Source organism: Arachis duranensis, chromosome 7, assembly GCF_000817695.3.
Source record: "Arachis duranensis cultivar V14167 chromosome 7, aradu.V14167.gnm2.J7QH, whole genome shotgun sequence".
NCBI lineage: Eukaryota > Viridiplantae > Streptophyta > Magnoliopsida > Fabales > Fabaceae > Arachis > Arachis duranensis.
The window spans coordinates 45,609,422-45,631,662 of NC_029778.3; the positions used below are offsets into that span (position 1 = coordinate 45,609,422).

Genomic DNA, 22,241 nt, shown 5'->3' on the forward strand with positions numbered 1-22,241 from the left:
CTATTTTCTCTGATATGGTGGAAAAATTTCTGGAAGTCTTTATGGACAACTTCTCAGTATTTGGAGACTCATTTAGCTCCTGTCTTGACCATCTGACACTTGTTCTAAAAATGTGCCAAGAGACTAACCTAGTTTTGAATTGGGAAAAATGTCACTTTATGGTGACTGAAGAAATTGTCCTTGGGTACAAAATTTTGAATAAAGAAATAGATGTGGATCAAGCTAAGGTGGAGGTAATTGAAAAATTACCACCACATGCCAATGTTAAGGCAATCAGAAGCTTTATGGGGCATGCAGGATTCTACAAAAGGTTTATAAAGGATTTTTCAAAAATTGCAAAACCTCTGAATAATCTGCTAGCTGCTGACACGTCATTTATCTTTGATAAGGAGTGTCTGCAGGCGTTTGAGACTCTGAAAGCTAAGCTGGTCATAGCACCAGTCATCACTGCACCAGACTGGACATTACCATTTGAATTAATGTGTGATGCCAGTGATCATGCCATTGGTGTAGTGTTGGGACAGAGGCATGACAAGCTTCTGCACGTCATTTATTATGCTAGTCGTGTTTTAAATGATGCACTGAAGAACTACACAACCACAGAAAAAGAGTTACTTGCAGTGGTTTACGCCATTGACAAGTTTAGATCTTATTTAGTAGGATCAAAAGTGATTGTGTACACTGACCATGCTGCTCTTAAATATCTACTCACAAAGCATGATTCAAAACCCAGACTCATAAGATGGGTGTTGCTTCTGCAAGAGTTTGATATAGAAATAAGAGACAGGAAAGGGACATAGAACCAAGTAGCAGATCACCTGTCCCGAATAGAACCAGTAGAAGGGGCGTCCCTCCTCTTACTGAGATCTCTAAAAACTTTTCGGATGAGCAACTATTTGCCATCCAGGAAGTACCATGGTTTGCAAACATTGCAAACTACAAGGCTGTGAGATTCATACCCAAAGAGTATAGTAGGCAGCAATCAAAGAAATTGATCTCGGGTGCAAAGTACTAACTGTGGGATGAACCATATCTCTTCAAGAGATGTGCAGACGGAGTAATCCGTAGATGTGTGCCTAAAAAAGAAGCATAGAAGATCCTTTGCCATTGCCATGGATCACAGTATGGAGGACATTTTGGAAGTGAGCGAACAGCCACAAGAGTCCTCCAATGTGGCTTCTACTGGCCTACTATCTATAAAGACTCCCGAGAGTTTGTACGTAATTGTGATAGTTGCCAAAGATCTGGCAATCTGCCTCACGGTTATGCCATGCCTCAACAAGGGATCTTGGAGATTGAGTTGTGTGATGTATGGGGTATTGACTTCATGGGGCCTTTCCCACCATCATACTCAAACACTTATACTCTGGTGGCAGTAGATTATGTATCCAAATGGGTGGAGGCTATTGCAACACCCACTAATGATACTAAGACAGTGCTGAAATTCCTCCAGAAACACATCTTCAACAGATTTGGTGTCCCTAGAGTACTAATCAGTGATGGGAGCGCTCATTTCTACAATAAATAGCTTTACTCTGCTATGGTTCGATATGGAGTTAGCGACACGGTGGCAACTCCATATCATCCACAGACAAATGGGCAAGCTGAAGTCTCTAATAGAGCACTTAAAAGAATCCTGGAATGGACTGTGATTAACCGTATAAGGGATTGGGCAAGAAGCTTGGATGATGCTCTGTGGGCATACAGAACAGCATTCAAGACTCCTATAGGGACCTCTCCATACCAGCTTGTGTATGGAAAAGCCTGTCACTTGCCAGTGGAACTAGAACACAAGGCCTATTGGGCAACCAGATTCCTAAACCTTGATGCCAAGTTAGCTGGAGAAAAATGATTGCTCCAGTTAAATGAGCTAGAGGAATTTAGACTCAATGCTTTCGAAAATGCAAAAATTTACAAAGAGAAAGCAAAAAGATGGCATGATAAGAAGCTATATCCAGAGTCTTTGAGCCAGGGCAGAAAGTTCTGCTGTTTAACTCTCGGCTCAGATTATTTCCCGGAAAGTTGAAATTCTGGTGGAGAGGACCATATGTGATTACAGGTGTATCACCATATGGATACATAGAGCTTCAGGATAATGACTCTAACAAAAAATTCATTGTTAATGGACAGAGAGTCAAACATTATCTTGAAAGCAATTTTGAGTAAGAATGCTCAAAACTGAGACTTGATTAAAGCTCAGTAATAGTCTAGATAAAGACAATAAAGAAGCGCTTGCAACCCAGCCATTAACAAAGCTTATTTGTTAATTAAATAATTTTACAGGTTCATATTAATTATCTTCAAGGTAAAATAGCAAATGCATGAGTTCACAGAGTCATAGAAGGATTCAGAGGATAAAACAGCAAAAAAAGCTCACTGGTGCGAAAACGCCAGTAAAAGCTGTTTTGGGCGTTAAACGCCCAAAAGAAGCATCTACTGGGCGTTCAACACCAGTAGGGATAGCCATTTGGGCGTTAAATGCCAGAATGGATACCATTCTGGGCATTTAACGCCAGATTTGCAGCATCTTGGGCATTCAGAAAAACACCCAGTGATAAAGGATTTTCTGGCGTTTAACGCCAGCCAGAAGCTACAGCTGGGCGTTAAACGCCTAGGAGAAGCTACAAATGGGCGTTAAACGCCCAAAACATGCAACAGTTGGGCGTTTAACGCCAGGATTGTGGGAAGAAGGTAACTTCGTTTTCAATTCAAATTTTTTCCATTTTTCATGTTTCAATTCATGGTTTCTTGCATAAACATGTTACAAACTCTCATCTTTCAACTTTAATTTCGAAAAATTTTTAATCCTAAACATATTTCTTAATTTTTCTTCAATATCTGTTCAAACCTTTTTCAAAACTCAATTATCTTTTTGAATTCTTTTCAAATCTTTTTAAATTCTTCTCAAATCTTTTTAAACTCATCATATCTTCTTTTCAAAATTTAGATTTATCTTTTTCAAATATCTTTCATATCTTTTCAATTTTAAATTACATCTTTTTCCTATCATACTTATCTTTTACAAATCATATTTTTTATCCTATCTTTTTTTCAAAAATTTTCAAAAATCCACCCCTCCTTCCCTTTAAATCCGCATTCGGCCTCCCTCCTCTCCTCCACAATTTGAACTTGGCTCTCCCTCTATCCCTCTCCTTTTCTTTCTTTTACTTGAGGACAAGCAAACCTCTAAGTTTGGTGTGTTTATCCGTGATCACTAAGCCAATACCCACTAAGATCATGGCTCCTAAGGGAAAACAAACCACTCCAAGAGGCAAGAAAGAGAATATTCTAAAACCACTTTGGAATCAAAAGAAGTTCTTAACCAAAGAACATTCAGACCATTACTACAAAATAATGGGTCTAAGGTCAGTGATCCCGGAAGTTAAATTCGATCTGAAAGAAGATGAATATCCAGAGATCCAAGAGCAAATTCGAAACAGGAGCTGGGAAATCCTAGCTAATCCTGAAATAAAGGTGGGAAAAAACATGGTTCAGGAATTCTACTCTAATCTGTGGCAAACAGACAGGCAGAGAAAGACTGGAACCACCTTCTATGACTATCGAACTCTGAACAGAGAGAAGATTGTTCACCTCCACCCTGACAAAATAAGAGAGATCTTCAAGCTGCCTCAACTACAAGATGACCCAGACTCCTTTAATAGGAGAATGATGAGAACAAATAAGAGCTTTGATGAAATTCTAGAGGACATATGCCTCCCTGGAACCAAGTGGACAACCAACTCAAAGGGTGTCCCAAACCAACTCAAGAGAGGAGATCTCAAACTAGTCGCCAGAGGTTGGCTAGACTTCATTGGGCGTTCTATACTGCCCACTAGTAACCGCTCTGAAGTCACCATCAAAAGAGTAGTAATGATCCATTGCATTATGTTAGGAAAAGAAGTGAAAGTTCATCAGCTGATTTCTTGTCAACTTTACATAATTGCAAACAATAACTCCAAAGATGCCAAATTGGCTTATCCAAGCTTAATCTCTATGCTATGTAAAGATGATGGGGTAAAGATAGGAGTAAATGAGTATATCTCAGTTGAGCAACCAATCACCAAAAAATCAATGGAAGGACAACAAGTGCAGGATGACCCCATCAAGAGGAAAGAACAAGAGTTCCTCTCGGAAATTCCTCAAATTGAATACTGGGAGCGTCTTGAAGCATCTGTTACCAAGTTGCAAGAAGCTATAGATCAACAAAAAGAAGAACAGAAAAATCAAAATAGCATGCTTTGCAAATTGCTTGGGAACAAGAAGAGCAAGGGCGTGAATTGAAGGAACTGAAGCGTCAGAAGCTATCTCTTGAAGGGCCAAGCACCCCACAGACTAAAGGAGCATCCACCCCCCAAAATAAAGGTTGTTGAGTCCTAATCTTAGCCTTAACTCTGTGATAATTGTTCTTACTAGGCATTTACCTTAAAAGTTATATATGAGTAGCAGTAATTAGTATCTTTATTTTGATTTTATCTCCAATTAAGCTAGAATTTTTTTTCTCATCATCATCAAACATGAATAAAATAGTAGATTTTTAGAATAAGGAGGCAATATTTTTTTCGAGTTTTTAATAAGAACGAAATTCAAATTATTTATATGTGGTGGCAATACTTTTTGTCTTTTAAATGAATGCCTGAACAGTGCATAATTTTGATGGTGGAGTTTATGAATGTTAAACATGTTGGCTCTTAAAGGAATGATGAACAAGAGAAATGTTATTGATGATCTTAAAAATCATGAAATTGATTCTTGAAGCAAGAAAAAGTAGTGAAAAAAAAGGAGAAGTAGAAAAAGCCAATAGCCCTTTAAACCAAAAGGTAAGGGGAAAAAGGATCCAAGGCTTTGAGCATCAATGGAAAGGAAGGCCTAAAAGGAATAAAATCCTGGTCTAAGCGGCTAAATCAAGCTGTCCCTAACTATGTGCTTGTGTCATGAAGGTCCAGGTGAAAAGCTTGAAATTGAGTGGTTAAAGTCGTAATCCAAAGTAAAAGAGTGTGCCTAAGAACTCTGGACACCTCTAACTGGGGACTTTAGCAAAGCTGAGTCACAATCTGAAAAGGTTCACCCAGTTATATGTCTGTGGCATTTATGTATCTGGTGGTAATATTGGAAAACAAAATGCTTAGGATCACAGCCAAGACTCATAAGTAACTGTGTTTAAGAATCAACATACTGAAATAGGAGAACCAATAACATTATTTGAATTCTGAATTCCTATGGATGCCAATCATTCTGAATTTCAAAGGATAAAGTGAGATGCCAAAACTGTTCGGAAGCAAAAAACTACTAGTCCCGCTCATCTAATTAGAATCTGAGCTTCACTTAAAACTCTGAGATATTATTGCTTCTTGATTTCTTTTTATCCTATTTTATTTATTTAGTTGCTTGGGGACAAGCAACAGTTTAAGTTTAGTGTCGTGATGAGTGAATATTTTATACGCTTTTTGGGGTATTTTAATGTAGTTTTTAGTATGTTTTAGTTAGTTTTTCGTATATTTTTATTAGTTTTTAGGCAAAATTCATATTTCTGGACTTTACTATAAGTTTGTGTGTTTTTCTGTGATTTCAGGTATTTTCTTACTGAAATTGAGGGATCTGAGCAAAAATCTGATTCAGGCTAAAAAAGGACTGCTGATGCTGTTGGATTCTGACCTCCCTGCACTCGGAATGGATTTTTTGGAGCTACAAAAGTCCAATTGGCACGCTGTTTATTGGATTGGAAATTAGACATCCAGGGCTTTCCAGTAATATATAATAGTCCATACTTTTCTCGAAGATAAACGACGTAAACTGGCGTTTAACATCAGTTCTATGTTCCATTCTGGCGTTAAATGCCAGAAACAGGTTACAAGTTGAAGTTTAACGCCCAAAATAGGTTACAGCCTGGCGTTTAACTCCAGAAATAGCCTATGCACGTGTAAAGCTCAAAGTTCAGCCCCAGCACACACCAAGTGGGCCCCAAAAGTAGATTTCTACACTGTCTATCTCAGTTTACTCATTTTCTGTAAACCTAGGTTACTAATTTAGTATTTAAACAACTTTTAGAGATTTATTTTGTATCTCATGACATTTTTAAATCTGAACTTTGTACTCTTTGACGGCATGAGTCTCTAAACTCCATTATTGGGGTGAGGAGCTCTGCAGCGTCTCGATGAATTAATGTAATTATTTTTGTTTTCCATTCAAACACGCTTGTTTCTATCTAAGATATTCACTCGCACTTCAATATGATGAATGTGATGATCCGTGACACTCATCACCATTCTCAATTTATGAATGCGTACCTGACAACCACCTCCGTTCTACCTTCGATTGAATAAGTATCTCTTGGATTCCTTAATCGGAATCTTCGTGGTATAAGCTAGAATCCATTAGCAGCATTCTTGAGAATCTGGAAAGTCTAAACCTTGTATGTGGTATTCCGAGTAGGATTCAGGGATTGAATGACTGTGATGAGCTTCAAACTCACAAGGGTTTGGCGTAGTGACAGACGCAAAAGGATCAATGGATCCTATTCCAACATGAGTGAGAACCGATAGATGATTAGCTGTGCGGTGACAGCGCATCTGGACCATTTTCATTGAGAGGACGGATGGTAGCCATTGACAACGGTGATCCACCAACACATAGCTTGCCATAGGAAGAACCTTGCGTGCATGAAGAAGAAAACAGGGGGAAAGCAGAGATTCAGAAGACAAAGCATCTCCAAAGATCCAACATATTCTCCATTACTGCATAACAAGTATTAATTAATCCATGCTTTTTATTTACTACCAATCAAAACTGAGAATTATTATTATCCTGACTAAGAGTTACAAGATAACCATAACTTGCTTCAAGCCAACAATCTCCGTGGGATTCGACCCTTACTCACGTAAGGTATTACTTGGATGACCTAGTGCACTTGCTGGTTAGTGGTACGAATTGTGAAAAGTGTGATTTACAATTTTGTGCACCACGCTCTATTCGCTATATTTGTCGGCCCTGTCGGTCCAGCCTCTAAAGTATTTGAAGGAGCAGCTGATTTGTTGAAGGTGCTTGTGATGTAGAGGGAGAAGGGATATCTCTGGTCGGGTCTGCAATCTGGTTGGTAGTGGCTGCTGGGGGTCTGATGTACTTCCCGTTGGGGATTTTCTGATCATCCCGCGGAATCGTGGCCTTGGTGTCTCCAGCTCTTTAGGAGACTCCGGCTGCTAAAACTAGATCTGAAACCAAGGCGAGAAAGGGAAGGTTACCCACAATCTGTACGTGTCCCATGACTTACCAGATGTGTCTTGGTAAGTTGAGAGGCTGCTCTGTAAGGATACATCAGATGAGAACAACCATGTCTACAGTGAAGGAGGACTCGTGAGTACTCGGGAAGACGTAGTAGGACATAATCTGTGCCCACACGCGAGCTTCCAAGGTAAGTGCTGAAGCCAATATGTCCTTAGGTTGGGATCGATGGTATCCAAAGATCCACTTGCTGCCATGTAGTGATATATTTTGAGAATGTCTTCCCAGTCAAATTGGAATTGCTGGCGCTTGAAAGAGGCTTCTTGATATGTGTCGAATCTTTTTGGAGCAGGGGGGAGATCTAAAGCTCGCTGAATGGCCCCTTCAAAGATAGAGACTTGCTTCTGACGGACATAGACAGACTACAGGTTTAGCATGTGAAAATTGGAGTAGAATTCAACTACCCATGAAAGGTTGACCTGCCTTGGCTGCCTCCGTAAGAAACCTCATTGTCTGCGCTCAATGTGGGGCTCTACAAGATCAACAATATTGTAAGGGAGGATAAGTAGGTGCTCATTGTCGTAATTCCGCTTAGCCAGGATGGAGAACATCTGCTCACAGTAGCGGTTAGTGAACCGCGCAATATCTCTTGCTGGAAAGGCTGTCTCGGTTTTATTGACATTGATAATCCTCTTGACTCGCTTTGTTGATGGCTTGACTGATGTTGAGGATGGTTCCACAGTGAGCGCACTTTTTGTTCCTCTCCTCGCCGGTGGTTTGTTAGTGGCTTTCTCTTTATCCTTTTTGGTGGCCATCCTGAAAAGGGGAAAAGAAAGGTACATGTAAGTCCAAGGGTTAGAGCAAAGAAGAGGACAGTACAAATGATAATCTTGCCAAGGTAAAGAAGGATGTCGTTAACACATGGTTGTGACTTCATGTAATTTGGACATCAATGGAAATATAGCAAGAAAGAGGAAGGCAATTAAATGTAAGATGTTTATTAGCATGCCGGCAAAGGCTTGAGTAGCATAGATCAAACATTAATTACAAAAAATGTATTATCACTCATAACAAACTACCAATCATGTTTGTATTGACAATTATATAATTAAATCTGAACCTGCAAGCAACCCAAAACAATCAATTTTAATTGTCAAATAGCTCTGAATAATCCACAAGCAGTTATAGAAGAGAATAATCACCCTATTAGATTTCTAAGACCAAGTAAAATAATGCAAAAATAGATAATGAAGAAGAGAAAGAGAGGGAAAATAGAAAGAAAGAACCTTGAGAAAAGGATGAAAAGAGAGAGATAATGGAGGATGCGAGTGAGAAATAAGTAAGAGGAGAAGAAGAAGAAGAAGATAGAAAAGATAGAGAAAGAAGAAGAAGAAGAAAGGAGGAAGAAAGAAATTAGGATTGGGAAAGAAAGAATTAGGATTTGGGAGGAAGAGAGAATGAAAAACTGGGCGGCGCACTAGGTGAGTGATACAGCGCAACTGACGCGGACGCGCACTACGTGCGTTCGCACGGGTTGCGAAAAAGGGAGGGGACGTAGATGCATCCTGTGCGCCCGCGCGTGACCAAGGCGGTGCCTCTAACGTGAGGCTAGCACCGCGCACGCGCAACTCACTGTAGCTTCCGCAGTAGAGGCAAAACTTCAATCGACACGTGCGCGGCATGTATGCGCACACGTGGATTGCCTAGTGGTGAAATGGACGCGTAGGCGCCAGGTGCGTGTACGCGTGGGTCAATTTGTGCGTCTCGCACAGTACCGGCCCCAAACTAGCGCAACACTCTGGCCAAACAAGGTTTACGTCGATTTCCACATTGACGCGGACGCGCTTCAGGCGCGGATGCGTCGGTTGCCAAGAGAGGAAGCTGCGCACATGCGTACAGTACGCGTGCGCATGGGCTGGATGGTGCCTGAGGCACGTTTCCTGCCCAGCTCCCGCGCCACTCTTTGGTCAAACTCACCCAATTCACATTCACGAAGAATGCGGACGCGCACTAGGCGCTGGCGCATCGTTCCCCCTTTTTTTTAAGAGTAAAAATGCAGTATGCATCTAATTATGCAGAAATTATGAATGGCTAATGAGAAAAACAAAGTAAAATAAAGCTAAGAATAAAAATGGAAGATCGTACCATGGTGGGTTGTCTCTCACCTAGCACTTTTCTTTAACGTCTTTAAGTTGGACGGTCTACAGCTCAGTCTTCTACTGTTGGTGGATCCTCCAAGAGGAAGATCTCTAGCTCTTTGTTTTCTTCATCTTCTCACCATGATATAGCTTTAAGCGATGTCCATTGACCTTGATGAATTCGGAGCTTGAAGGATGACTCAAGTGAAAGACTCCGTACAGCTCTGCCTTCTTTACTCTATAAGGACCTTCCCATCTTGATCTCAACTTGCCTAGCATGAGCCTCAATCTGGAGTTGTAAAGGAGGGCTAAGTCCCCAGGTTGGAACTCTCTCCTCTTGATGTGCTTATCATGCACAGCCTTTACCTTCTCCTTGTACAGCCTGGAGTTGTCATAAGCTTCTAGGCGAAGGTTTTCTAATTCTTGTAGTTGCAGCTTCATTTCGGCTCCAGCTTTCCTAAATCTCATGTTGCATTCTCTTATCGCCCAGAAAGCTTTATTTTCTACCTCAACTGGGAGGTGACAGGCCTTCCCATAAACTAAGCAGAAGGGGCTCATCCTGATTGGAGTTTTGTACGCTGTCCGATATGCTCAAAGCGCATCTTGTAGCCTAGTGCTCCAGTCCTTCCTATGAGGCTTGACTATCTTCTGCAGTATGCACTTTATCTCTCTGTTAGACACCTCGGCTTGCCCATTGGTCTGGGGATGGTAAGCTGTTGCTATCTTATGAAGGATGCCATGTTTCTTTAGTAGGCATGTTAATCTCCTATTACAAAAGTGAGTGCCTTGATCACTCACGATTGCTCGTGGTGATCCAAAGCAACAGATAATATGGTTTCTAACAAAAGAGACAATAGTGTTAGCATCATCAGTACGGGTAGGAATTTCTTCCACCCATTTAGAAACATAATCTACAGCTAACAATATATATAGGAAACCGCTAGAGTTTGGAAACGGACCCATGAAGTCAATGCCCTAGACATAAAAAATCTCAGAGAATAGCATAAGCTGTTGAGGCATCTCATCCCTCTTGGATATATTACCAAATCTTTGGCATGGGAAACAAGATTTACAAAAAGTAACAGCATCTCTAAAAAGAGTAGTGTAATTAGACTAGGCAGCGTCTAAGGTTTTTGAAGCATATGCAATTACAAAAGGATCCTTACCTGCGCGCTGGACCATCGCTGCTCCTACATCATGGTTAGAGGCATCACACATAATCTCAAAGGACTGGCTCCAGTCTGGTCCTCTCACAATTGGAGCTTGAATCAAGGCGATTTTCAGCTTATCAAATGCTTCCATGCAGTCCTCACTCAGCTCGAATTCAACATCCTTCTGCATCAGTCTGGACAAAGGTAATGCCACCTTACTGAAATCCTTGATGAATCTCCGATAAAAACCTGCATGGCCAAGGAACGAACGGACTTCCCTCACGGAGGAGGGGTAAGATAGACTAGAAATGACATCTACCTTTGCTGGATCTACAGAAATACCAGTATTAGAGACAACGTGTCCTAGAACAATACCTTGTTTGACCATAAAATAACACTTTTCAAAATTCAAAACAAGGTTTGAACTAACACACCTGTCTAATACTCGAGATAAACTATCCAAGCAAAGGCTAAAGGAATCACCGTATACGCTAAAATCATCCATGAAGACTTCCATACAGCTCTCAATAAGATCAGAGAAAAGACTCATCATGCACCTTTGAAAAGTGGCTGGTGCATTGCATAAGCCAAAAGGCATCCTCTTGTAAGCATATGTTCCAAAGGAACATGTAAAAGTAGTCTTTTCCTGATCTTCAGGAGCTATATGAATCTGGAAATAGCCTGTGTAACCATCTAAAAAGCAGTAATGCGATTTACCTGACAGGAAATCTAGCATTTGATCAATGAATGGCAGGGGGTAGTGATCCTTACGAGTGGCCTGGTTGAGGCGCCTATAGTCAATGCACACCCTCCAGGAATTCTGCACTCTAGTTGCTATGAGCTCCCCTTGCTCATTCTTTACTGTAGTGACTCCAGACTTCTTGGGCACCACTTGTACTAGGCTGACCCATTCGCTATCTGAAATGGGGTAGATGATGTCTGCCTCCAGCAGTCTGGTCACTTCCTTCTTGATAACCTCTAAGATGGTGGGATTCAGTCTTTGTTGGGGTTGACGGACAGGCCTTGCTCCCTCTTCTAAAAATATTATGTGCTCACAAACTTGAGGGCTAATTCCTATTATACCCACCAAGCTCCATCCAATTGCTGTCTTGTGTCTTCTTAGCATACTAAGCAACTGCTCTTCCTGTTGAGGTGTGAGTTCCCTTGCAATGATAACTAGGAGCTTCTGATTATCCTCAAGGTAAGCATACTTGAGGTGGGGTGGAAGGGGCTTTAACTCCAATCTCTGCTCTTGACTTGGAACTGGATCTTTTGGAGCTAGTGATAATGCCAAAGTGTCCTCATTGTGTCCGGATAGTTTCCCCACTCTTGGACCTTGCTCCATGTGCATCTCTTCCACTTCTTCTTAGTGAATTGCAGATACGGTCTCATTAATAATGTCGCACTGGAAGATGGAATGGTCTTCCGGATGGTGCTTCATAGCCTCATTCAGATTGAAGCTCATTGCTCGGCCGTCTATCTCAAAAGAATACGTTCCTGAGAATGCATCCAACTTAAATTTTGAGGTCTTCAGGAATGGTCTTCCGAGCAAGATGGATGACGGTCTTCCTGAGTCATTTTGGGGCATCTTCAAGATGTAGAAGTCAATGGAAAATGTGAGCCCCTTAATGCTCACCAGCACATCCTCAGCAATTCCAACCACGGTAATGATGCTATTATCTGCCAACACAAAACGAGCTGCCGACCTTTTTAAGGGAGGGAACCTCAAAGCACCATATATAGACAAAGGCATAATACTCACGCACGCTCCTAAGTCACACATGCAGTCAGAAAATATTACACCTCCTATGGTACAGTTAACCATGCATGGACCTGGGTCACTATATTTTTCAGAGACACCCTCTATTAAAGCAGATATGAAACTACCTAAAGAAATAGTTTCTAATTCATTAATCTTATCCTTATGCATGCACAAATCCTTTAGAAACTTCGCATATTTAGGTACTTGCTGAATAACATAAAGGAGAACAGTTACCTCAACCTTTTTGAAGATTTCTACCATTTTGGGATCGAGTTCCATCTGCTTTCTGGGCTTCCTTGCAAGGTGTGGAAATGGGATAGGGATGGCATCTCTGGTAGCTTCAGCTGTCTTAGAGGCGCTATTCTCTGGTTGAGTTGCTTCTTCCTCAACCATGTCGTGTACTTCCTCTTCCTCGTCAACATCCTCCACTTCAACCATATCCTCAGCTGAGGCGTGTTCTTGTGGGCTTAGCTCCTCCTGATTCCTCTCTTGCAGTGTAGTCCTGAACCTCAAAGTAATGGCATTGATTCCTCCTTTGGGGTTGGGTAAAGGTTGAGAAGGAAGTGTATTTGAGCTGGCTGGCTGATTGTTGGAAGTATTCATTGATCCAATCTGCGAGACGATAGCTTACAAAGTAGAATTCAGACTGTTTAAGGTAGAAGTAAGGTTGTTCTCCATGGTCTTCTGCCTTTGATCAATAGAGTGTAGCAACTCGTCATTAGAAGAGGAATGGGGGTAAGTAATCTAAGGGGTCTGCTGAGATGCTTGGGATTGTCTTAGGTGAGGTTCTCTGTAAGGCTGGTTCTAGTTCTGCTGTTGATATGAAGGATTCTGCTAATACCGGTTTTGTTGGTTGTTATGATTATTCCACCTCTGATTTCCTTGGTTGTCTCTGCCTCCTCTATTATGGTTGTCCCTCCAGCCTTGGTTGGAAGAATATCTCCACCCCTTGGTTGGAAGAATATCTCCTCTATTATGGTTGTCCCTCCAGCCTTGGTTGGACTATGTTGTGGTGAGGGGGGTTGAGACTGTTGCTGGCTCAGATGTATCTACTTCAGTGGGTTAGTCATCTCACATAGTCATTGTGTGAGAGCAGTAGTCTCACTGCTAGAGAAAATTGATAGGCAAAATTGTGATTTACACTTTTTATAACTCGAACAATTCTTAGTAATGGCTCCAAAAACCTGGTGCACACTACTATGGTTCACTCACATTCTTCACAACTTTGCACAACTAACCAACAAGTGCACTGGGTCGTCCAAGTAATAAACCTTACGTGAGTAAGGGTCGATCCCACAGAGATTGTTGGTATGAAGTAAGCTATGGTCATCTTGTAAATCTCAGTTAGGCGGATTCAAATGGTTATAAAGGTTTTCGAAAATTATAATAAATAAAGCATAAAATAAAGATAGAGATACTTATGTAAATCCTTGGTGGGAATTTCAGATAAATGTATAGAGATGCTTTGTTCCTGTTGAATCTCTACTTTCCTACTGCATTCCTTCAATCCTTCAAACTCCTTTCCATGGCAAGCTGTATGTAGGGCATCACTGTTGTCAATGGCTACTTCTCATATTCTCAGTGAAAATGGTCCAAATGCTCTGTCACAACACGGCTAATCATCTGTCGGTTCTCGATCATGTCGGAATAGAATCCATTGATTCTTTTGCGTCTGTCACTACGCCTAACAATCGCGAGTTTGATGCTCGTCACAGTCATTCAATCCCTGAATTCTACTCGGAATACCACGGACAAGGTTTAGACTTTCCGGATTCTCAAGAATGGCCGCCAATAATTCTAGCTTATACCACGAAGATTCTGATTAAGGAATCCAAGAGATACACGCTCGGTCTAAGGTAAAACGGAAGTGGTTGTCAAGCACGCGTTCATAAGGATGGATGATGATGAGTGTCACGGATCTTCACATCCATCAGGTTGAAGTGCAGTGAATATCTTAGAATAAGAATAAGCTTGAATCAAATAGAAGAACAATAGTAATTGCATTAAAACTCGAGGTACAGCAGAGCTCCACACCTTTAATCTACGGTGTGTAGAAACTCCACCGTTGAAAATACATAAGTGATGGTCCAGGCATAGCCAAATGGCCAGCCTCCAAAGTCTAAGAACTAAACGTCCAAAGATAGATACCCCAATTAAATTACAATAGTAAAAAGTCCTATTTATACTAGACTAGTTACTAGGGTTTACAGAAATAAGTCTAAATGCAGAAATCCACTTCCGGGGTCCACTTTGGTGTGTGCTTGGGCTGAGCTAGAGCTTCACACGTGCAAAGGCTTCTTTTTGAGTTAAATGCCAAGTTGTAACTTGTTTTTGGCGTTTAACTCTAGTTTGTGATGTGTTTCTGACGTTTTACTCCAGAATGCAGCATGGAACTGGCATTGAACACCAGTTTGCATCACCTAAACTCAAACAAAGTATGGACTATTATATATTTTTGGAAAGCTCTGGATGTCTACTTTCTAACGCCGTTACGAGCACACCATTTGAAGTTCTGTAGCTCCAAAAAATTTATTTCGAGTGCAGGAAGGTCAGAATCCAATAGCATCAGCAGTCCTTTTTCAGCCTGAATAAGATTTTTGCTCAGGTCCCTCAATTTCAGCCAGAAAATACCTGAAATCACAGAAAAATACACAAACTCATAATAAAGTCCAGAAATGTGAATTTTTCATAAAAAAAAATGAAAACATCCTTAAAAGTAGCTAGATCCTACTAAAAACTACCTAAAAAAGCTCAGATTCTTATTAGATGAGCGGGACTTGTAGCTTTTTGCTTCTGAACAGTTTTGGCATCTCACTTTATCTTTTGAAGTTTAGAATGATTGGCATCTCTAGGAATTCAGAGTTCAGATAGTGTTATTGATTCTCCTAGTTAAGTATGTTGATTTTTGAACACAACTACTTTTATGAGTCTTGGCCGTCGCCCTAAGCACTTTGTTTTCTAGTATTACCACCGGATACATAAATGCCACAGACATGTGACTGAGTGAACCTTTTCAGATTGTGACTCATGTTTGCTAAAGTCCCCAATTAGAGGTGTCCAGAGCTCTTAAGCACACTCTTTTTGCTTTGGATCACGACTTTAACCACTCAGTCTCAAGCTTTTCACTTGGACCTGTATGCCACAAGCACATGGTTAGGGACAGCTTGATTTAGCCGCTTAAACCTGGATTTATTTCCTTGGGCCCTCCTATCCATTGATGATCAAAGCCTTGGATCCTTTTTACCCTTGCCTTTTGGTTTTAAGGGCTATTGGCTTTTTCTGCTTGCTTTTTTTCTTTTTCTTTTATATATATTTTTTTCCGCAAGCTTTGTTTTTTTCACTGCTTTTTCTTGCTTCAAGAATCAATTTTATGATTTTTCAGATCATCAACAACATTTCTCTTTTTCATCATTCTTTCAAGAGCCAACAATTTTAACATTCATAAACAACAAGATAAAAAATATGCACTGTTCAAGCATTCATTCAGAAAACAAAAAGTATTGTCACCACATTAATATAACTAAACTAATTTCAAGGATGAATTCGAAACTCATTTACTTCTTATTCTTTTGTATTAAAAACATTTTTCATTTAAGAAAGGTGAAGGATTCATGGAATTATTCATAGCCTTAAGACATAGACACTAGACACTAATGATCATGAAGTAGAGACACAAACATAGACAAACATATAGCATAAAAATCGAAAAACAGAGAAATAAGAACAAGGAATGAGTCCACCTTAGTGATGGTGACGTCTTCTTCTTGAAGGACCAATGATGTCATTGAGCTCTTCTATGTCTCTTCCTTGCCTTTGTTGATCCTCCCTCATTGCTCTTTGATATTCTCTAATCTCATGGAGAATGATGGAGTGCTCTTGGTGCTCCACCCTTAATTGGTTCATATCATGACTCAATCCTTCTAGAGAAGTGTTGAGTTGTTTCCAATAGTTGTTTGGAGGAAAGTGCATCTCTTGAGGCATCTCAGGGATTTCTTGATGATGAGCTTCCTCGTGCATCTCTTGAGATCCATGGACGGACTCTCTTGTTTGCTCCATCCTCTTCTTAGTGATGGGCTTGTCCTCTTCAATGAGGGTGTCTCCTTCTATGACAACTCCAGCTGAGTAGCATAGATGGCAAATAAGATGAAGAAAAGCTAGCCTTGCCATGGTGGAGGAATTTTCGGCTACTTTGTAGAATTCAAGAGAGATGACTTCATGAACTTCTACTTCCTCTCCAATCATTATGCTATGGATCATGATGGCCCGATCCACAGTAACTTCGGATCGGTTGTTAGTGGGGATGATGGAGCGTTGGATAAACTCCAACCATCCTCTAGCCACAGGCTTAAGGTCCAGTCTTCTTAATTGAACTGGCTTGCCTTTTGAGTCTTTTTTCCATTGAGCTCCTTCCACACATATGTCCATAAGGACTTGGTCTAACCTTTGATCAAAGTTGACCCTTCTAGTGTAGGGGCGTGCGTTTTCTTGCATTATAGGCAAGTTGAACGCCAACCTTATATTTTCCGGACTGAAATCTAAGTATTTCCCCCGAACCAGTGTAAGATAATTCTTTGGATTCGGGTTCATACTTTGATCATGGTTCCTAGTGATCCATGCATTAGCATAGAACTCTTGAACCATTAAGATTCTGACTTGTTGAATAGAGTTGGTCAGAACTTCCCAACCTCTTCTTTGGATCTCATGTCGGATCTCCGGATACTCATTTTTCTTAAGCATGAAAGGGACCTCAGGGATCACCTTCTTCTTGGCCACAACTTCATAGAAGTGGTCTTGATGGACCTTTGAGATGAAACCCTCCATCTCCCATGACTCGGAGGTGGAAGCTTTTGTCTTTCCTTTCCTCTTTCTAGATTTTCTTCGGCCTTAGGTACCATAGATGGTTATGGAAAAACAAAAAGCTATGCTTTTAGCACACCAAACTTAGAATGTTGCTCGCCCTCGAGCAAGAGAAGAAAGAATAGAAGAAGAAGAAGAAGAAGAAGATATGGAGGAAAGGAGGAGAGATATGTATTTGGCCAAGGGAGAGAAGAGAGGGTTGTGTTGTGTGAGAATGAAAAAGGATGGAGGGGTTTATATAATGGAGGGAGAGGGTATTGTTTCGGCCATTTAGGGTGTGTTTGGGTGGGAAAGAGATTTTGAATTTTGAAGGTAGGTGGGGTTTATGGGGAAAAGAGGATGGATGTGAGTGGTGAAAAGGTGATGGGGAAGAGAGATTGAGGTGATTGGTGAAGAGTGTTTGGGGAAGAGAGTTATTGGATTGTGTGAAAAAAGAGAGAAGGTGAGTTGAGGTAGGTAGGAATCCTATGGCGTCCACAGATCCTGAGGTGATCCTGTGGGGTCCACAGATCCTGAAGTGTCAAGGATTTAACATCCCTGCACCAATTAGGCGTGTAAAACGCCATCTGAGTGCAATCCTGGCGTTTAATGCCAGACTGCAGCATGTTTCTGGCGTTAAACGCCAATTCCATGCTTATTTTGGGCGTTCAACGCCAGTTCCATGCTTGTTTCTGGCGTTTAACGCCAGCTCTCCTCAGGGTGTAATCCTGGCATTTAAACGCCAGACTGTTGCTTGTTTCTGGCATTCAACGCCAGATTCATGCTATGTTCTGGCGTTGAACGCCAGCCAGATGCTCCTTACTGGCATTTAAATGCCAGTAAGCTCTTCCTCCAGGGTGTGCTATTTCTTCTGCTGTTTTTAATTCTGTTTTTAATTTTAGTATTTGTTTTGTGACTCCACATGATCATGAACCTAATAAGACATAAAAGAACAATAAAAATATAGATAAATAAAAATTGGGTTGCCTCCCAATAAGCGCTTCTTTAATGTCAATAGCTTGACAGTGAGCTTTCATGGAGCTTCACATATGTTCAGAGCATTGTTGGGACCTCCCAACACCAAACTTGGAGTTTGATTGTGGGGGCTCTGTTTGACTCTGTATTGAGAGAAGCTTTTCATGCTTCCTCTCCATGGTTGCAGAGGAAGATCCTTGAGCTTTAAACACCAGGTAGTCCCCATTCAATTGAAGGACTAACTCTCCTCTGTCAACATCAATCACAGCTCCTGCTGTGGCTAGAAAGGGTCTTCCAAGAATAATGGATTCATTATCATCCTTCCCAGTGTCTGAGATTATGAAATCAGCAGGGATGTAAAGGCCTTTAACCTTTACCAACACGTCCTCTACCATTCTATAAGCTTGTCTTATTGACTTGTCTGTCATCTCTAATGAGAATGTGGCAGCCTGTACCTCAAAGATTTCTAGTTTCTCCATTACAGAGAGTGGCATAAGATTTATGCCTGATCCCAGGTCACACAGAGCCTTCTCAAAGGTTATGGTGCCTATGATACAGGGTATTAAGAATTTACCAGGATCTTGTTTCTTTTGAGGTAAAGTTTGCTGAACCCATGTATCTAGTTCACTAATGAACAAGGGAGGTGCATCTTCCTAAGTCTCATTACCAAACAACTTGGCATTCAGCTTCATGATAGCTCCTAGATATTGAGCAACTTGCTCTCTAGTTACATCTTCATCCTCTTCAAATGAAGAATTGTTTTCAGAGCTCATGAATGGCAGAAGGAGGTTTAAAGGAATCTCTATGGTCTCTATATGAACCTCAGGTTCCTTTAGGTCCTCAATAGGGAATTCCTTCTTGTCTGGGAGATGCCCCATGAGGTCTTCCTCATTGGGATTCACGTCCTCCCCTTCCTCTCTAGGTTCAGCCATTTTGATTATGTCAATGGCCTTGCACTCTCTTTTTGGATTCTCTTCTGTATTGCTTGGGAGAGTACTAGGAGGAGTTTCAGTGATTTTCTTGCTCAGTTGGCCCACTTGTGACTCCAAATTTCTAATGGAGGACCTTATTTCACTCATGAAACTTAAAGTGGCCTTAGACAGATCAGAGACTATATTTTCTAAGTTAGAGGAGCTCTACTCAGAATTCTCTGTCTGTTGCTGAGAAGATGATGGGAAAGGCTTGCTATTGCTGAGCCTGTTTCTTCCACCATTATTAAAGCCTTGTTGAGGCTTTTGCTGATTCTTCCATGAGAAATTTGGATGATTTATCCATGAGGAATTATAGGTGTTACCATAGGGTTCACCCATGTAATTCACCTCTACCATTGCAGGGTTCTCAGGATTATAAGCTTCTTCTTCAGAAGATGCCTCTTTAATACTGTTGGATGCATTTTGCCATCTATTCAGACTTTGAGAAATCATGTTGACTTGCTGAGTCAACATTTTGTTCTAAGCCAATATAGCCTTTAGAGCATCAATTTCAAGAACTCCCTTCTTCTGAGGTGTCCCATTACTCACAGGATTCCTCTCAGAGGTGTACATGAATTGGTTATTTGTAACCATGTCAATGAGTTCTTGAGCTTCTGCAGGCATTTTCTTTAGGTGAATAGATCCACTTGAAGAATGGTTCAGTGACATCTTAGAGAACTCAGATAGACCATAATAGAATATATCAAAAATGGTCCACTCTAAAAGCATGTCAGAAGGACACCTTTTGGTCATCTGCTTGTATCTTTCCCAAGCTTCATAGAGGGATTCACCATCTTTTTGTTTGAAGGTCTGAACATCCACTCTAAGCTTGCTCAGCTTTTGAGGAGGAAAGAACTTAGCCAAGAAGGCCGTGACCAGCTTATCCCAAGAGTCCAGGCTATCTTTAGATTGTGAGTCCAACCATGTTCTAGCTCTGTCTCTTACAGCAAAAGGGAAAAGCATGAGCCTGTAGACTTCAGGATCTACTCCATTACTCTTAACAGTCTCACAGATCTGCAAGAACTCAGTTAAAAACTGATAAGGATCTTCTGATAGAAGTCCATGAAACTTGCAGTTCTGTTGCATTAGAGCAACTAGTTGAGGCTTCAGCTCAAAATTGTTGGCTCCAATGGCAGGGATTGAGATGCTTCTTCCATCAAACTTGGAAGTATGTGTAGTATAATCACCAAGCATCCTCCTTGCATTATTATTTTCGGCTGCCATCTCCTCTTCCTTTTCGAAAATTTCTGTAAGGTTATCTCTGGATTGTGTAATTTAGCTTCTCTTAGTTTCCTTTTCAGAGTCCTTTCAGGTTCAGGATCTGCTTTAACAAGAATATTCTTGTCCTTGCTCCTGCTCATATGAAAAAGAAGGGAACAGAAAATAATAATAGGGATCCTCTTTACTACAGTAGAGAGATTCCTTTATGTTAGTAGAAGAAGAAAAGAATAGAAGAAGGAAAAGAGAAAAATTCGAACTCAGAGAGGAAGAGTGGGTTCGAATTTTAAGATAAAGAGAAGTGTTAGTAAATGAATGAATAAATAGAAAGAGATGAAAGATATGGGTTTTCGAAAATTAACTAAAATAAAAGAAAGATATTAAAGTTAAAATTCGAAAATTAAGAAAAGGAATAAAATAAAAGTTAAAATTTGAAACAATTAGTTAAAAAAAAGAATTTTGAAAAAGAGGGAGGTAATTTTCGAAAATTAGAGAGAGGAAAGTAGTTAGGTGGTTTTGAAAAAGATAAGAAACAAACAAAAACTCAATTATTTAGTTGAAAAATATTTGAAAATAAATTTTGAAAAGATAAGAAGTTAGAAAAGATTTTTGAAATCAGTTTTGAAAAAGATATGATTTGAAAAAGATATTTTGAAAATATATGATTGAAAAAGATATTTTGGAAAAGATTTGATTTTTAAAATTAAAATTGATTACTTGACTAACAAGAAACTAAAAGATATGACTCTAGAATTTAAAGATTGAACCTTTGTTAACAAAAAAGTAACAAACTTCAAATTTTTGAATCAATCACATTAATTGTTAGTAAAGTTTTCGAAATTTTGAAATAAAGATCAGAAAAAGATTTTGAAAATAAATTTTAAAATTTTTTTGAAAATAATTAAAAATGAAAAAGATTTTATTTTTGAAAAAGATTTTGAAAAGATAGGATTTTTAAAAATGAAATCTTGACTTGACTAACAAGAAACAACTAATTTTAAAAATTTTTGACTAAGTCAACCCAAAGATTTCAAATTTTTGAGAGAAATAAAGAAAATATATTTTTTTATTTTTTTGAATTTTTAATGATGAGAGAGAAAAAAGAAGAAAATATGTCATATTTGTGTTTTTCTTTTTTTTTATAAACAGAAAGATTGACACAAGACATGAAAAATTAATATCAAAACACATAATGCATGCAAGAACACTATGAATGTCAAGATGAACACCAAGAACACTTTGAAGATCAAGATGAACATCAAGACTTATTTTTGAAAAATTTTCAAGAGAGGAAAACATGCAAAACACCAAACTTAGAAATTTTTCATGTTTAGACACTATGAATGCAAAAATGCATATGAAAAACACCAAAAGACACAAAACAAGAAAATATGAAGATCAAACAAGAAGACTTGTCAAGAACAACTTGAAGATCATGAAGAACATCATGCATTAGTTTTCGAAAAATGCATAAATTTTAAAAACATGCAATTGACACCAAACTTAAAACTTGACACTAGACTCAAACAAGAAACACAAAATATTTTTTATTTTTATGATTTTATTAATTTTTTTTTGGTTTTTTTTGAAAATTAATTTTTGGAAAAACTAAAACAAAAAAAATTTGAAAGATTTTTGAAAACTTTTTGAAAAGAAAATTACCTAATCTGAGCAACAAGATAAACCGTCAGTTGTCCAAACTCGAACAATCCCCGGCAACGGCGCCAAAAACTTGATAGGAAAAATTGTGATTTACACTTTTTATAACTTGAACCATTCTTAGTAATGGCTCCAAAAACTTGCTGCACACTACTATGGTTCACTCACATTCTTCACAACTTCGTACAACTAACCAGCAAGTGCACTGGGTCGTCCAAGTAATAAACCTTAAGTGAGTAAGGGTCGATCCCACAGAGATTGTTGGTATGAAGCAAGCTATGGTCATCTTGTAAATCTCAGTTAGGCGGATTCAAAT

General features: G+C 39.7%; 1 non-coding gene across 1 annotated transcript; it reads left to right on the top strand.

Annotated features, from left to right (window-relative positions):
• The first annotated feature begins 19,771 nt into the window (after positions 1-19,771).
• Positions 19,772-19,879, top strand: LOC127740842 (small nucleolar RNA R71). Its single transcript, XR_008001698.1, has one exon. It is a non-coding gene; the product is annotated as a small nucleolar RNA R71 (small nucleolar RNA).
• Positions 19,880-22,241: the final 2,362 nt, after the last annotated feature.